This window comes from Chionomys nivalis, chromosome 19 (assembly GCF_950005125.1).
Source record: "Chionomys nivalis chromosome 19, mChiNiv1.1, whole genome shotgun sequence".
In the NCBI taxonomy this organism is placed as follows: Eukaryota; Metazoa; Chordata; class Mammalia; order Rodentia; family Cricetidae; genus Chionomys; species Chionomys nivalis.
In genome coordinates this window covers 63,310,937-63,316,986 of record NC_080104.1, presented here as the reverse complement: position 1 = coordinate 63,316,986, position 6,050 = coordinate 63,310,937, and positions in this window count along the sequence as shown.

The following is a 6,050-nucleotide window of genomic DNA, read 5'->3' as shown; positions in this document are numbered from 1 at the left end:
CAAAATCCAGAGACAACACACCTGAAGAAGACAGACGTTTTACAAGGTCATGGACTAGGAACCTACTTCTATCTACTTCCTTCATATAATGTTCTTATTTTAAGCCTCTCTCTAAAGAAAGAGAGGAAACTCTTAAACACCTCTTTCTTCATGGGTAACTCATGGATTTACCCCTCCCACCCTTCTACACACCAAACTGGTCTTGAATTGAGCTAATACTCATACCTCTGCCTCCTGAGGACTGAGAATACAATTATGGGCTACCATGCCTGCTCTTCACAGACACACACACACACACAAGAAAGAGAGAGGTAGACAGACAGACAGAAGACAGACAGACAGATATTGATTTAGACACATACATAGCCCAGGACTGGAAGTATACAGTTGAGTCTGACTTTAACCCTCTTGCCTCCAACTCTCAAATCCTGGAACTGCAGGAGGTCACAACCATGCCCAGAAAAGATATATATTCTTCATACATTTTACATATATTTTTATCAGGTAAGTGAGGCTGGACTATTTCTAACTCATTCTGGGGAGTGCAGACTGGTTTAACAGAGACTCACTACTGGAAAATAGGTAAAGAACGAGAAACTTTGGAGCACTCAGTTCTAGATGGGATGTCTTCATCTAATCCTCCCCTCAAGGCTCAGGGAACAATGCAGAAGAGGAAGTGGAAAGATTTTAAGAACGGGAAGTGGTGGGTGACTCCAAGGAGACAGTGTCTTCCAGACACAACAGGTCTGATGCACGTATGAACTCACAGACTGTGGCAGCACATAAAGACCCGCACAGGCTCAAGCCATGCAGAAATCTCATCACTGAAGGGGAAAGTGGACACCAAGTCCTACCCCTAGTGAAGAAGCTGTTTACAACTGACACCTTCTGAGAAAGGGAAAATCAACTTTCTTCTGTGCAGGGTCACTGGGTATATCCACTGCATTCCGTGACAGCCCCTTGCCCAGGAGTAGTTGGCCCACATAAAACAGACTCCATGTTTTGTATGTGAGTATGTGGGCTTTTTGCTTTGTTTGGCATTTTTTATCTTATTACTTGTTTTGATTTTCTTCTGTTTTAGAAAGAGAACATGACATTAAATGTTTAGTGAAGTGGAGAGGATATAGAAGGAGTCTGGGGGAGGAAAACATGATCAAAATACATTGTATGAAAAGCCAGGTCTGGTGGCTTATGCCTTTAATCCTTGTACTAGTGAGACAGACACAGGACGATCTGTATGAGCTAGAGGCCAGCCTGACTACATACACAGTCAGAAATACATAGAGAGACCCTGTCTCAACTCCCTCTACAAATATACATACATACATGCATATATACATATAATGAAAAAATAATAAAAATGAAAACAAATGACAAAAACAAGGACTGGCTTAATGGGATATGGGGAAATGTCTTACATCTATCATTTACTGTTTGTTCATTCTTGCTGTAACTTATGTTCTTTGTCTTCAGGTGCTTCTGTATGGCCTTTGTCACAACAGTGAGAAAAGCAAGTAATGGAGAAACCCAGGCTGGCCTCCAAGTCCCAGCAATCGTGGAGATTATAGGTTTGGACTACCACATCTGGCTCCAGATCATTTAGGTAACAAGATATAATGGATACACAGCCTAGTAGTTCCTTGTCTACATCAGTCTTTCCAAGTGATCTGAACAGCAGCAGCTTCTGTCCCAACTCTAGAATTTCAGCTTTATGTCAGACTTCCTGAATTTTGTTGAGATATCTAGAGAACTCCTGTGCACAGCAGAGTCTGGGGCTTCCTGGTCTATGGGCCTTCAAGACTTATGGCTTTTCATGTATCTGGAAGTGTTTACCCCTGTCAGGAGCCGTGTCCCCCCAAAATTTACAGGAAGCACCACTGTGAGGAGTTTTTGCAGAGGGCTTCACTTCCCAATTGTATTGAGAATAGTTTTATTGACCAAGCCTATCTCACACCCAAATTAACTGTTAATAGAGAGCTATCTGTTAGCGGAACCTGCCTCACATTCCAGACTATCTAGAGAACTAGGTGGGTCAACTTGTGACTTCCTGACCAAGGAATCGTGACCTGACTGATCGTAACCTCTTGGACTAAGTGACCGGCATGGACCACGTGGCAAGATCCCGTGCCCCAGCCCCCCAAGCTCCTCATCCAGGGGCTATATAAGCTGTAACCATGACTCTAATAAACGGAGGCTTCGACAAATATGCCTAGCCTCCTTCCTCCTTATCAGCCCATGTCTTTCAGGTGGTGCCTCTCCGTGACCCTGGAATAACTGACCAGCCAGGTGGGTTACAAACCCTAGACAGAGTAACCCGTCAAGGCGGTCGACATACCCCCAGTGTTTTCTTCTAGCAGTTTCAGAATTTTGTTACATTAAATCCTTGGCCTGTTTTGAATTAAAAAACAAAAAACAAAAACAGGGTAATAACAATACAGTGTTATTTTTCTTTTTTTTTTCTTTTTTGCAGTATTATTTTTCTACTATTTACTGAAGAAGTTTGTTTTTCCAATGTATTTTTGATACTGTTGTTGAAAATCAAGTGGCTGTAAGCAGGGATTATTTCTGCATCCTCTACTTCTTTTATTGGCCAATTGTACCATGCTGGTTTTGTTCATTTGAGATAGGCACTGTAATTCTTCCGGCATTGCTCTTTCTGTCGATAATTACTTTGGCTATTCCAGGTCTTTTCTCCTTACATATGAGTTTTAGCATTATTTTCTCTCATTCTTTGAAGACTGTCATTGAGATTTTTGTGGGACTTAACACTGAATTTCTAGATTGCTTTCAGAATTAGTCATATTCAGAATATTAATTCTGTATAGTCACAAACATCTTCTACTATATATCTGTGTGGTTACAAAGAGTCTTCTAGTGCTTTCCTACATTTCTTTCTTAACTGTTTTCTGTTTGCTTGCTTATTTATTTGTTTGTTTGGTTGGTTATGTAGAACAAATTGACCCCAAAGTTTGAACTTCCTGAGTCTTGGATTACAGATGAGTCACCAGGTCCAGGCTTCTTTGGCACTTACAGTTTTACTTATAGATGCCTTTAACCTCTTTATTTAGACTTGTTCCTAGGTATTTGGTACTTTCTCATAGCAACTATGAATGAGATTGCTTTCCCAATCTTTCTCACTCTGTTCCCTGTTAATTTGCTGAAAATATTTTATGTAATTTCAAATATAAGAACATGTCATCTACAAATAAAGATCATTTGATGTCTTCCTTTATTGGTATCCTGGTCTCTTGTCTTACTACCCTGGCTAAGATTTCAGGAACTACTTTGAATAAGAGCAGAGAGAATAAACCAGGTGTGGTGGCTCATGCCTGTAATCCAACACTTGGGAGGCAGAGACAGGCATATCTCTGTGAGTTCAAGGCCAGCCTGGTCTACACAGTGAGTTTAGGCCAACCAGGGCTGTACAGAGAGATCTTATCTAAGAAAAAAAAAGGGGGAACGGTAGAGAGAATAAACACTCTTTATCTCATTCTGATTTTCAGGAAATGTTTTCAGTCTCTATTTCCACTTAGTATAATGTTTGCTTTATTTGTTTTATATACAGCACTTGTTATGTTGAGGTACATTCCTTCTATCTCTAGTTTCTTCAGTTCTTAAATTTACCTAAAGGATGTTGAATTTTGTCAAAGGCCTTTACTGTATCTATTGACATGATCCTGTAATTTCCTTCTTTACTGAGTTTCATGGGGCAGCATAGAAGCTGTCTCAACCACAGTGACCAGCTGCAGAGTGGTCAGTGACTCCTGTGCCCGGTGTATCCTGTATGGGATCTGATGCTGATGCATTTGTGGGTTCTGTTCATAACTGTGATATCTTAAGCTCCAATTTCACATATAAAGTCCCTTTATATATAAATAAGAATTTGGATTCTATTATTTGTATGTAAAGCAAGAAACCATTTTAGGAAATTTTCAGGTAGCAAGCATTCACAGACTTTTGTTATATACACTGTTGTCTCTTAAACTCTTCTATCTATCCACAGATGGGGAAACAAAAATAAATACATCACTTAATATGACATTTCAGGACTGATGACGCATGTCCTCTTCCCTTTTACTTCTTGAAATGTTCATTTGAAGCTCATCTCTATCATGTTTGATGTTCTGATCACTAATATCAGTGGCCTCAACTCAAATCTTGTTCATTTTTGCCGGGCGGTGGTGGCGCATGCCTTTAATCCCAGCACTCGGGAGGCAGAGGCAGGCAGATCTCTGTGAGTTTGAGACCAGCCTGGTCTACAAGAGCTAGTTCCAGGACAGGCTCCAAAACCACAGAGAAACCCTGTCTCAAAAAACCAAAAAAAAAAGAAGAAAAAAAATCTTGTTCATTTTTTTCTAAGACCCACCATTTAGATTGCTAACGTATTATTATTATTTTATATATTTATTTTTTTGAGGCCAGGTTTCAATGTGTAGCCCTGGCCTTCCAGGAACTCATTCTGTAGACCAGGCTAGTCTTGAAAATTGAGACCTGCCTGCCTCAGTGCTGGGATTAAAAGAGTGAGCGACCTCTGCAGGAGGGGGGGGGGGTGTCTCCTCAACAAGCAGATTACTTTGAGCTAAAGGCTACAGGAAATCAACCACCAAGGAATGCCGCCCAGCAGGGAACAAATCTTCCTTTTCTAAAGGAAATTTACATTAGAAAAGGCCTCATTCTTATCAGTGAAGAGGGCACTTTCTTCAATCTCTAAGTTTTTATTCATTTACCACACTTTCCCTGATCTCCTTCCTGTTACCCAACTCCCCTCCTCCTGCTCACTCAGTTCACTCTGCCTCCTGAGTGCTGGGATGAAAAGCCTGTGCCACGAAAGCCCAGCGGTTGCTGAACATTTTTAAAACAAGGCTTCACACTGTCAGACAGGCTGGTTTGGAACACACTAATGTAGCAGTGATGGCTACTCTTCACTGAAAACTTGAGCAGATTTAGAGTCTCCTAGAAGATGCATCCCCAAGACTGTCCTTGAGGGTGTTTCCAAGAGAGAATTAACTGAACTTAGGTTTCACCAGTCCATGCTCTGGGGCGCAGACTGAATCAGAGAGGAGACAGCCAGAGGAGCGCCAGCCACATGTTCCTGAAGTCATAAACCCACCAGGCCTTCCTCATTGTGATGGTCTCAGCTTTCCTAAATCACAAGCCAAAGTAAATTCCTCTTCCCTCAAGTTGCTTCAGGTCTGACCTTGAACTCTAGGAAATTGTCCTGCCTCTTCCAGGATTACAAGTGTGAATGACCACACCTGGCCCTGGCAATCACTTAGGCAATAGGCAACAAGCTGTGAGGCTGATACATATAGCCTAGAGGTTCCTGGTCTACATTCTTGACCATGGTATATGATTTCTAGAAATATATATTAAACTTGGTTTATAGTTATTTTTGCATCCATATTCACCAGATAATTGAGAACTGAGCCATAATTTTTAGAGTTGTTATGCAGTATGGTTAGCTTCATAAAATGAGTTTGGTAATGTTTCATTTCTATTTTATGGAATAATTTGAGGAGCATTAGTTTTGTAGAATATTAGTTTAAGATGTTGTTACATTTGTTTATAATGTAGAATATTTAATGATGCAAAGATATGTTGCATTCTTTTATGTTACATTTGTTTCATTCTGAAAAGCTGTGTTACTTTGCCAGCCTAAGAAACCTGATGGGTCTAATAAAGAGCTGAATGGCCAATAGCTAGGCAGGAGAGGAATAGGTAGGGCTGGTAGGTAGATAGAACAAATAGGAGGAAAAATCTAGACTAGAGAGAAGAGGGAGGAGCGAGAAAAGGAAAAGGAGAGGAGGATACCAGGGGCTAGCCACCTAGCACACAATCAGCCATGGAGTAAGAAGGAAAGAAAGATACCTAGAATAAAGAAAGGTAAACCGCCCAGAGACAAAATGTAATTAAAGAGAAATGGGATAATTTAAATTAGAAAAGCTGGCTAGAAATAAGCCACGCTAAAGCAGGCATTCATAATTAAGAATAAGTCTCTGCGTATTTATCTGGGAGCTGAGTGGCAGCCCCCCCACCCCCAAGACTACACA